This window comes from Eptesicus fuscus, chromosome 7, assembly GCF_027574615.1.
Source record: "Eptesicus fuscus isolate TK198812 chromosome 7, DD_ASM_mEF_20220401, whole genome shotgun sequence".
NCBI classification, from domain to species: domain Eukaryota; kingdom Metazoa; phylum Chordata; class Mammalia; order Chiroptera; family Vespertilionidae; genus Eptesicus; species Eptesicus fuscus.
In genome coordinates, this window is record NC_072479.1 from 77,384,437 (window position 1) to 77,396,869 (window position 12,433).

General features: G+C 42.7%; 1 long non-coding RNA gene across 1 annotated transcript in view; it reads right to left on the bottom strand.

Annotated features, from left to right (window-relative positions):
• LOC129149672 (uncharacterized) overlaps positions 1-12,433 on the bottom strand; it is a 47,317-nt gene that overhangs the window by 15,368 nt on the left and 19,516 nt on the right. Inside the window, exon 2 of the long non-coding RNA XR_008556527.1 lies at positions 568-746. This is a non-coding gene — a long non-coding RNA (uncharacterized LOC129149672). The remainder of the gene's footprint in view (positions 1-567; positions 747-12,433) is intronic.

A 12,433-nucleotide genomic window follows, 5' to 3' on the forward strand; every position in this document is an offset into this window, starting at 1 on the left:
GCATTTCAAAGCATTCATAACCACCAAAATGAATAATTGATATAATGTCCTGAGTAATATGGAAGACAGGAAATGGGGAGCAAAGTAGAAGTTCTACTTAGTGAAACATGCATTACCTTTAAGACTTTTGATTGCCTACTTTAAAATTTGTATTTTCTTTTGATGGTAAGCCCAATTATAATTAGACTATTCAATTCCTCTCAAACAATACAGATTTGAAGCCTTTGGTAAAAATCCTAGCTTTATTACTAGCTAGCTGGATGATTTAGCACAAGTAATTTGACATTCCTCAACCTTGCTTTCCTCATATTTAACTGAGACAGTTGCAAGGCTGCCTTCAGGTTCTAGCTGTAGCCATGTGGCCCTTTCACAACATGGAAGAGAACTTAATGAAAGCAGGAGAATCTCTCCAGTCTTTCTGATGAATTCTTATACAAGATAACAGGAATGATGATCCCACTGAATTCACAGGTCCCTGAAGACACTCAAAGGAGTTGTCTTAGCTGAGCTAGCATAACAAAATACCATAAACTAGGTGGCTTAAACAAAAGGAATTTGTTGTCTCACAGTTCTGGAGGCTGAACGTCTAAGATCAAGATATAGGCTGATTTGGTTCCTGGCGAGAGCTCTCTTCCTGGCTTGCAGACGGCCATTTCTTGCTATGTCCTCACATAGCCTTTCCATTTGCTCTCTCCTCCTCTTCTCCTTCAAGGCCACTATCCCCATCATGAGGGCTGCTCTTCATCCTATATAATAAAGAGGTAATATGCAAATTGACCCTCACACCCTCACAAGATGGCTGCCTACAACCAGGCCGGCAGGGGGGTTAGTGAGGGACGACCAAACGACTGAATAAGCAGGCTGCGTGGGGTGACCAGGCCGGCAGGGGGATTAGTGAGGGACGACCAAACAACTGAACAGCAGACTGCGTGGGGCAACCAGGCTGGCAGGGGAGGGCGACCAGGCCAGCGGTGGGGGGGATCAGTAGGGGGCGACCAGGCTGGCAGGGGGGGGAAGTTAGGAGCAACCAGGCCAGTGGGGGGGGTACAGTTGGGGGCGACCAGGCTGGAAGGGGGGGCAGTTGGGTGCAATTAGACTGGCAGGGGGGGAAGTGAGGAGCAACTAGGCAGTGGGGGCGGGGGGCAGTTGGGTGTGACCAGGATGGCTGTGGGGGGCAGTTGGGTGTGACCAGGCTGGCTGTGGGGGGCAGTTGGGGTTGACCTGGCTGGCAGTAGGGGGTAGTTAGGGGCAACCAGGCTGGCAGGGCGGGGGCAATTAGGGGTGATCAGGCCAGCACACAGAGGCAGTGAGGGGCGATCAGGCCGGCATGCAGAGGCAGTGAGGGGCAATCAGGCTGGCAGCAGGGGACAGTTAGGGGCGACCAGGCAGGCAGGCAGGTGAGCGATTAGGAGCCAGTGGTCCAGGATTGTGAGAGGGATGTCCGACTGCCAGTTTAGGCAGGATCGGGCCTAAACCAGCAGTTGGACATCCTCCAAGGGGTCCCGGATTGGAGAGAGTGGGTGCAGGCTGGGCTGAGGGGGACCCCCCCCCCCCCCCCATGCACGAATTTCATGAACCGGGCCTCTAGTGATGTAATAAAATCCTAATCACTTCTCTGCCTATGATCACATTTGGGGTTAGAACTTCAGCTTACAAATTTTGTGCAGGCACATTCAGTCCATAGCAGATGGGACTAAACAGGGTGTATACACCAAGGGGTGGAAATCTTGGGTGCCTCCAGAGAATTCTGCATAGCACATATCCCTTAAATATGTGCAGTTTATTTTATGTCAGCAGAAAACATCAATGTAAAGAAAGAAGAAATGATATAAAGAAAAGAATATTAGATTATCATCAGACTTTAAAATTTTTTTATATATTGAATTGAGATAGAGACATGTTGATTTGCTGTTGCATTTATTTATACATTCATTGATTGCTTCTTGTATGTGCAAATCAAACCTGAGATCTTGGTGTATGGGGATGATGCTCTGGCCAGGGCCTCATCAGACTTTTTGAAGTAATGTTTTATGCTAGAAAAAAATTGAGCAACATCTAAGATACTGAAAGAATGAATATGTAAGCCATGTATTTTATATCCAGTAAAAGTCATTTTCAAATATAAAGGGCTCAGGCAACTTTTTATCAACATGCAAGAACTCAGGGAATATTATTCCTATTTTTTCCTTAGGAATCTACTGCAGAACGTACTTAGGCAACCAAATAAGTAGAGAATTATCAGCAGGAGCACTGATGTCAGTTGTAGTACTGACACTAAGTGAGGAATAAAGGAAGAGAGTATCTATATATATAAAAGTCTAAGCGACCATCACATCCGAAACAACTGAATGGATGACCGAACAGGCTGTGTGGGGCAAACAGGCCTGCAGGGGGGGCAGTTGGGGGAGACCAGGCTGGCAGAGGGGGGCAGTGAGGGGCAACCAGGTTGGTGGGGGGGGCAGTTGGGGATAACCACACCAGCAGGGGATGCAGTAAGGGGCTACCAGGCTGGCAGGGGGGCACTAAGGGGCAACCAGGCCAGCGGGAGGGGGGCAGTTTGGGGCGACCAGGCCGGTGGGGGGGCAGTTGGGACAACTATGCCTGCAGGGGGGGCAGTTGGGGGTGACCAGGCCAGCAGTGGGGGGCAGTTAGGTGCTATCAGGCAGGCAAGCAGGTGAGCTTTTAGGAGCCAGCGGTCCCGGGTTGTGAGAGGGATGTCTGACTGCCAGTTTAGGCCCTATCCCCAGGATTGGGCCTAAACTGGCAGTCGGACATCCCCCAAGGGGTCCCAGATTGGAGAAGGTGCAGGCTGGACTGAGGGGACCCCCCAAATGCATGAATTTCATGCACCAGGCCTCTAGTAGTATATAATGCCTTTATATTTAAACCATGTAATGAAGTTATAAAGAATTGGGTATAACATATAGAACATATTCAAAAATACTTTATCAGCTCTCAGTAATTTTTAAACATGGTGGATTTAGTATGATTATTTTAAGACAATTCTGTTTGTAACATGGGATAAAGTCATACAGCAATTATGAGAAATTCTAATTTTATTATCTCCTGTATTCATGAGAACTGGGATCCTTAATGTGGTTATGGTTTAAGTAAAAACAAACAAATATAACTCACACCTACTGTATGTGTGTGTATGCATATAGCATGCATATATGTGTATACACTCATAGGTAGATTTCCTCCCTTCTGCACACCTTTCCAAAAGGGTCTTCTGGTAACGTGGTCCCAACAAGACAATCACAGGAGCCAATCATACACAATTCCTGTGGAGGATGTCTATGGGTGTAACCTTTCCATACACCCAGTTATCCTCTCACATGAAGTGACAATCAGGCTTTGCATTTCTCAGTGATAACACCGTCTCTGCTCCCCATCTCCTGTGAAGAAATTCTTGGGTGTGGATCAGCTACACATCTCCATAAAACAGTACTTTTCAGGCCTTATGCAGTCTATGTTTATGAAGGAAAAAAAAAATTCTAACTCTGCAAAGACAGAGTTCAACTAACACATAAAATTTACATGACTAAATAAAATGATTGACGCCTCAATCTGCAGGCACAGCATTTTGGTTCCTTCACTGGATTTCAGAGCTTCTCTAAGAATAATGGGTAGGTGGGTAGTCACCCCATAAAAGCATCAGGAAACTCCTGGGTGAAAGGGAAGATCTGCTGTAAAGGTAAATTCCTGTGTCGCCACCAGAAGATTAAAGAGAATCACAACTCCCCAAATGAAAGTTTTTCCCAACTTCTCTACATTGAGATCCAGAAGCTATTGACCACTCCACATTTTAGAATAAGGCAACCCAAGGCTTCTATCGAACAAATATAATCTGGCAGGTTTTCCAAACTGCCATGTGGTTTTTGAGTTCACAATCCCTCAAATGTCCCCAAGTCAAATTCTAAAACACAAGTTATTCTTTCAAAGTGCCAAGATTTCATGGATCATTATTCTCTATTTCAAAAATAAAGTTTAAAGCTACTCAAAAATAAAGTATCAATCAGTTAGTGCTGAAACTGTAGGAGGGGCTGTGACTATTGCCTGCCTTTAGAAATCTGTGCCATTCCAGAATGTAAGGGCTGTTAAGCCAGATTCACAGAAATACGTGTCAGAGTTGGAAAATCTTCAGTGGAGACAGATATTAGAGGTTCCTCAAAGAGGCTTTTAATAATCCCTTCATATCAAAGCATGCACTCAAGTCCCTCTTGGTTCCTTCACTGGATTTCAGAGCTTCTCTAAGAATAATGGGTAGGTGAACAGAACATTTCAGAGCACTGGCTTGTTAATTACCCAATTTAATCTTCACTAAATTATTCTGATTAGTAGCATTACTTCATGTTCAATAAAGTGGCGGCGAGGTGGGGGGGGGGGCTGTGCTTAATTTCTTTAGTCCTGCCTTCTTCCACTTCTCTGCCTTCCCATTTCAAAAATGTGGTCTAGCTCTGAGTGTGCACTGAATAGGGAGATGCCCATGGAAATGTTATAAACTAAAAATTCTTTTCCCCCTTAGAGTCCCATTTGGGAAAATTCCAAACCAAAGGGAGAATGTTTATAGAGTGAACTTCTGGAGAAAACAAATATGGAAGCTAAAGCATTGCCTCTTTGCAATGTAAGCTCGAATCAGCCTGCTTTTATCCTGAAGGTGGGCTGAGAAAAGAGAAGCTGCTTTGCTGAGTAGAGCATGCATGGCCGCTCTCCATGGGCTTTATCTCAATGAATCCCCATGTGGGCATTAATATCCCCATTTTACACATGACAATAAAGAACATGCCTACATCCACATGCCTGATATGTGAAAGTGCACATATCAAACCCAGACCTATGGGTTATAATTTTTAAAGATAATTGCATCTCACTGATAAAGACTGTGTTTGTAGGAACATCCTGGGTAGCCAAAGAGGACCTTAAAATTGCCCTTTTCTGCTGCAGCTAAAGTCAGATCAACTAATCACTTCAAGCTATTGAAAATGGTCCAGAGAGTCCTCACTAACTAAAAATACAATGAACCAAAACCCCATCTATTTCAAGCTATTTTTCCAAGTGACTTGAATTTTGAGTGTGAATGTTTGGTTTAAAAACAGCCTCATCAAGCCAAGTTTAAAGAAGTATGTCCAAGATCCTTTTGGGTCAGCACAATTATAGGTTTGGTTTTTTATTTAATGTTTAGAAGGTTTCCATAGATAGTTTTACATAATAAAATAAAAGTTACACAAAAAACATGCTGCTTCACAAGCTGAAACATGGTCTTGTGAATCCAGGAGAGTAAGAAAATTATTATTGGAGAAAAATATCTGAGAAAGAAAAGATGCCATATGAAGGCAAACTGAGTAAGAAAGGTGAGAAGTGGAAGGTTCATGTAAGGCCCCACTTCACCTTTAGATAACCTCATTCCCTCATCCTTTTTGTTATTGTTGTTATTAATCCTCACCTGAGGATATTTTTCCATTGATTTTTAAGGATAATGGAAGAGAGAGGGAAAGACAGAGAGAAACATCGATGTGAGAGAAATACATCATTTGGTTGCCTCCTGCATGAGTCCCATCAGGGCCCAGGCTAGAGAGGAGCCTGCAACCAAGGTACGTGCCCTTGACTGGGGACCCTTTGATATGCTGGCCAGTGCTCTATCACTAAGCCAAACCGGTTAAGGGCTCACTCCTCATCCTTAATGGATGCATGCCTACAAAGTGACAAGGGTTACTTATGACAGGTGTACCAAAAACCCAAAGGAAGTTCCTCTCTCTCTCTCTCTCTCTCTCTCTCTCTCTCTCTCTCTCTCTTATTATACATGCTCTTTTTTATTATTACAATCCAAGATTGCTGGAAGCTAATTCCAGCATGTCATAATAAATGCAAGAAGTCCTCAAAAGGTTGAAGGGCTTCTATATTCAGCAGGGCTGAATCATATTGATGCCTGTTGGAATAGCCTAAAGCATTTCCCCAAACCTGAAAAAGATGCATATATTATTGCCTGTTGCTGGACAGCTAAGGGCATTTCAATCTACATGTAATTACCTGCTGCTAGCCAAACAGCTGAGCAGCCTAAGGCAGTTCCTCCAACCTGACAATGCCTACTGTATACCAAACCTTGCCTTTGATATGTATATCTGCTTTGCCTTAGGGCAATTTGTGTTAATAAAAAGCTAGGGGTCCAGAGATTCAGGGAACTTGGTTACTGAAGCTAGGTCTCCTCTGGCTCCCCCATATATTCCAAGTTTATATTTCATGTCTAGTCTCTTTATTAATTTACATGCAGCCCCTTCTCCAGATTCCTGAGCCCTTCTAGATGCAGGGAGAAACACCTGGCACAAGATACTATTTTATTTCTTACTAAAAGCATTGTTACTTAGGGTTATTCCAATTCCCTCATAAGATTACATTATTTCAGGACTTTCAAGATGGCAGCAGAATAAGTGGATTTTGCACTCACCTTCTCCCAGAACCAAACTGGAAATACAACTAAATTGGGGAACAATTATCCCAAATAACAAACTGAGGACTAACTGAAGAGTCTTATAACCAAGGATTTGCAGAAGAAGCCACCTCAAGACTGCATCTGCACAGCAGCTCACACACCATAGTCAGGGTTGAGCCTCACGGTCAGCCAGGCTGAGGGTTGATCCCATGCATGAATGAGCCAACAGCATCAAGACTCAAGTACAAAAGGAGGGCTCACACAAACCACACAATGGACATTCCTAGAGCACCCAGTTCAAGAGATCAAAGAGACTGCACCACTGGGTCCCACAGCTCTCCTACAACATAAGGTCACCCCTACATGTTAGGACACAAAATCTCAATAAATTAAAGAAGATTGAAGTGATTTAAAGCACCTTTCTGACCATAATGGTATAACATTAGAAATCAACCACAGGAAAAAAAACACACCTGAAAAACACACAAAGTCATGGAGGGTAAATAACATGTTACTAAACAATGAATGGGCTAACAATGAAATCAAGGAAGAAATATAATGTTACCTTGAAACAAATGAAAATGAGAACATAACAATCCAACATCTATGGGCAAAGGTTCTGCACAGACATTTCTCCAAAGGACATGCAGATGGCCAATAGACATATGAAAAAATGCTCAATGTCACTAATCATCAGAGAAATGCAAATTAAAACCAAATGAGATATCACCTCACACCTGCCAGAATGGCTACCATCGATAAATCACCAAACAAGGGCTGGCAAGGATGTGGATAAAAGGGAGCCTTAGTGCACTATTGGAGGGAATGCAGACTGGTGCAGACACTGTGAAAAACAGCATGGAGTTTCCTTAAAAAATTCAAAATGCAACAGCCTTTTGATCCAGCAATGTCACTTCTTGGAATATATACTAAGAATCCTGAAACAGCAACCAGAAAGAACATATATACCCCTATGTTCACAGCAGCCAAGATCTGGAACAGCCCAAGTGCTCCTCAGTAGATGAGTGGATAAAAAAAGCTGTGGTATATTTATACAGTGGAATACTATACAGCCATAAAAAAAGAAGGAGCCCTAGCCAGTTTGGCTCAGTGGATAGAGCTCTGGCCTGCAGACTCAAGGGTTCCAGGTTCGATTCCGGTCAAGGGCATGTACCTTGGTTGCAGGCACATCCCCAGTAGAGGGTGTGCAGGAGGCAGCTGATTGATATTTCTCTCTCATCGGTGTTTCTAGCTCTCTCTCCTTCTCCCTTCCTCTCTGAAAAAAAATCAATAAAATATTTTTTTTTTTAAAAAAGAGAAGGAAATCTTAACTTTTAGAGCAACATGGATAAACTTGGAGATTATTAGGTTAAGTGAAATAAGCCGTTCAAAGAAAGACAAATACCATATGATCTTACTTATACTTGGTATCTAATGAATAAAATAACCTGATGAACAAAATAAAAACAGAGGCATCCATACGTGGAACAGACTGACAGCTGTCAGAAGGGACGGAGGAAGGGGGAAATAGATGAAAGAAGGTGAAGGGATTAGCCAATGTATATGCATAAGCCACAGACACAGTATGTTGATGGCCAGAGGGAAGGTGGGCAGGAGCTTGGCAGAGGAGGACAGATGGGGAGAGGGTCAGGAATATTTGTAACAGTGTCAACAATAAAAATAAAGGGGGGAAAAGATTATAATAATCCCATCTTGCCTCAATGCACACATTTCCACACTTTCTCTCACCAGGAAAATATGACTCTAGCATACTGACTTGTCATAGAAAATACAGTGGAAATTTTCTAGCTATTATTTTAACTTAGATCCATTGGTTCATTTCTAGAGTGACATTAAGCAGGAGAATGGTAATAAGGAGGAGAAGGAAAGGGCAGGAGGAAGAAATGGATGCATGAGGTATCACTACCATCTGGTGGCAAGGATGCAAAAATACAGGAGATACACTCAGATCAGAATAGAAATCATTTAGAAAATTGTTTTATCAAATGTCAAGAAAATGTTATTTCCAGAATGATTACCAGATGTTTTATGTTACTTCTTTTACCCAGACCAGTTAAAATTTGAGCTGTTCTAACTCCCATTTTTTCCTGAAAAATGGGCCCACAGAAAAAGGTTTAATAATCATTGCATCCAATTCACCTCCTCACAGGATTCAGCCCCAAAACTTTTTTTTTCTCCATAGCACCCTCTGGTCGGCAGTTAGAGAACAGCACCCTAGTAAGGGATTGGGCTCAATAGCGCCCTCTTGTAGGTATTCTGAGAACAGCAACCAGTAGCAAATTAGGATCAATAGCACCATCTTTTGGACATTTAGAGAATAGCACCCTAGCAAAGAATAGTGCTCAATAGCACACTCTTGTGGGCATTCTGAGAACAGCATCCTAGTAAGGGATTAGGCTGATTCGCACCATCTTGTAAGCATTTAGAAAACAACACCATAGTAAGAAATTCTAGGAGGCTGGAAAAAAAAAAGTCCTTGTCTCACAGCTCTCTTAAGCTGTACTCCTGTTTGTTTGTTTTTCTTTTTGCTTCTCTGCTTGAGTGATTTTTTCTCACCCTGTCATATAATTCACTGATCTGATCCTCAGCTTCCCCTACTCTGCTATGTACTCTTTCCAATGTGTTCTTTATTAGTGCTATGTCAGCCTTTATTTCTAATTGTTCTTTTTCATAGTTACTATAACTTTTCTCATTCTGTTGAGCATCTTTATCATCATTATACTGAACTTTATATAAGGTAAATGTATTATATCCATGTCATTTATTAATTTTTCTGGACAATTCTCTTCTAGTCACTTCAGGGTTTTTGTCTCCCCATTTTGGCAACCTCCTTGGATTTGTGAATATGTCTTAGGTAGATCTGCTAGGCCTCTCAATCTCTATAGCAGGACAGTGTCAAATGTTGCTTCTCACTAATTAGATCAGGCAGAGACACAAAGTCTCTAGACACCTGCCTCTGCCTGCAGACTGATCCAGTCCCATGTTCTTGTGCCCACTCTGGTGTGATCACGTGGCCCCACCTCTTTGAGACCTTAGATGGTCCCTATTTCCAAGGGGGTTGAAAAGGAAAGAAAAGGATGAATTGCCAGAAAATGAACTAAGTGAAACGGAGGCATGTGATGTGTCATAAAATAATTCAGAATAAGGGTTATACAGTTCATAAACTGGATGGATGAAAAAATGATAGCCTTGCTGGATAGAGTATTCTTGGATTCAGCAGAGCCTAAGGGAGCTTTGGGACAACATGAAATAAACATATGAATAGCAGTGCCAGAATGATAGGAAGAAGAACAAGAGTTAGAAAACCTATTTGAAGAAATAATGTCAGAAAACTTCCCTGATGTAGGGAACAAAAAAAGTCACAAGCACAAAGTCCCAAACAAGATGAACCCAAAAAGAAGCACTCCAAGACACATCATAATTATGATGGCAAATGTTCAGGACAAACAGAGAATCTTAAAGGCTGCAAGAGAGAGACAGAAAGTTACATACAAGGGATCTCCCATTAGATTATCAAATGATTTCTCAACAGAAACACATCAGGCCACCTCTGTTCCACCTCTCTGGTTGTCAGTCACAACTACTTTAACAGCAATCAACTGTCCCTTTGCCAAAGTCATTTCAGAAAATTGTTTGCACTTGCTCTCTCTTTCCTGCAGGACCCTGACATCTGGGATTAAAAAGGAGGCAGGGGTCTGAGGAGCAGCAGCCCTGTGAGCAGCCTGCCCCTGTCTGAGGAGCAGCAACCGTGCACAATCTGCCCCTGTCTGAGGAGCAGCAATTGCATGAACTGCCTGCCCCCATTTGATGAGGAGTAGCCGCACACAGCCTGCCCCCGTCTGAGAGGCAGTAGCTATGTGAGCAGCTCACCCCATCCGAGAAGCAGCAGCCATGCAAGCTTGCCCCATGTCTGAGGAGCAGCAGCTGTGTGAGCTGCCCACCCCCATTCTATGAGCAGCAGCCACATGCAGCCCACCCCCACTCGAGAAGCAGCAGCATGCACAGCCTGCCCCCGTCCGAGGAGCAGCAGCTACACAAGCTGTCCATCCCCATTCAAGCAACAGCAACCACACACAGCCTGCCCTCGTCCGAGGAGCAGCAGCTACACAAGCTGTCCATCCCCATCCAAGGAACAGCAGCCACGCACAGCCCGCTCCAGTCCGAGGAGCAGCAGCCTAGTGAGCAGCCTGCCCCCATCCAAGGAACAGCAGCTGAGTGAGCAGCCCACCACCACCAGCCAGAGGAGCCAGGACTGCTGCAAGCAGCTGCGTGAGCAGTACCCACCAGAGGAGCTGCTGCCAACTGAGGAGCAGCTGTTGCCATGACTGCTTGAGGAGCAGCTGCCACCCGAGGAGCTACTGTCACCCGAGGAGCAGCCCCCACAAAACTTGATACCTAGATCCTTTGGGGAAAGCAAAAATGGGGAAACAAAGAAACCCCCAAAGGAAAGAAAAGGATGAATTGCCAGAAAATGAACTAAGTGAAACGGAGGCATGTGATGTGTCATAAAATAATTCAGAATAAGGGTTATACAGTTCATAAACTGGATGGATGAAAAAATCAACAACTTGTGTAAGAATCAAGAAGAAATAAAGAGTGATATAATTGCAATAAAAAACACTATGGAAAGTTTCAATGGTAGACTAGGAGAAGCAGAGGACCGAATTAGAGAATTAGAAGACAGGGAAGCAAAACACGCCCAAACTGAACTGCAATTGGAAAAAAATAAATTAAAAGACAGGAGGAGAGCCTAAGGGAGCTTTGGGACAACATGAAATAAACATATGAATAGCAGTGCCAGAATGATAGGAAGAAGAACAAGAGTTAGAAAACCTATTTGAAGAAATAATGTCAGAAAACTTCCCTGATGTAGGGAACAAAAAAAGTCACACAAGCACAAAGTCCCAAACAAGATGAACCCAAAAAGAAGCACTCCAAGACACATCATAATTATGATGGCAAATGTTCAGGACAAACAGAGAATCTTAAAGGCTGCAAGAGAGAGACAGAAAGTTACATACAAGGGATCTCCCATTAGATTATCAAATGATTTCTCAACAGAAACACATCAGGCCAGATAGGCATGGAAGAAACTTTACAAAGCGATGCAAAGCAAGGGACTGAATCCAAGAATACTCTATCCAGCAAGGCTATCATTCAAAATTGAAGGAGAAATAAGGAGCTTCACAGACCAAAAAAAAAAAAAAAAAAGGCTAAGGGAGTTTATCACTACCAAGCCAGCAATGCAATAAATGCTAAAGGGACTGGTGTAAAAAGAAGAAATAAAAAGGTAAGAAGGAACACAGGCACAAAAAATAAAAATGGCTACAAACAAGTACCTGTCAATAATAACATAAACGGACTAAATGCTCCAATCAAAAGACATTAAGTGACTGAATGGATAAGAAAACATGACCCACATATATGCTGTCTACAAGAGACTCACCTTAGAACAAGGGACTCAAACAGACTGAAAGTGAAGGGATGGAAAAATACCTTCCAGGCAAATGGAAATGAAAAAACAAAAAAAAAAAAAGCTGGGGTAGCAATACTTATATCTAACAAAATAGACCTCAGAGTGAAGACCGTAACAAGAGATAAGGAAGACCACTTCATAATACAAAAGGGATTGATACAACAAGAGGATATAAACCTGATAAACATATATGTACTCAATGCAAGAGCACCCGAATACATAAAAACCCTCCTGGGAGATATCAAAGAAGAGAATGACAACAATACAATCATAGTAGGGGACTTTAATACTCCACTGACATCACTGGATAAATCCTTTAGACAAAAAATCAACAAAGAAACATCAATCCTAAATGACTCACTAGATCAGATGAACTAAATTGACAGCTTCAGAACATTTCACCCCAAAGCCACAAAATATAAGTTCTTCTCAAGTGCAAATGGGACATTTTCAAAGATAGACCACATATAGGGTCAGAGGCAAAGTCTCTTCAAAGTCAAGAAGAT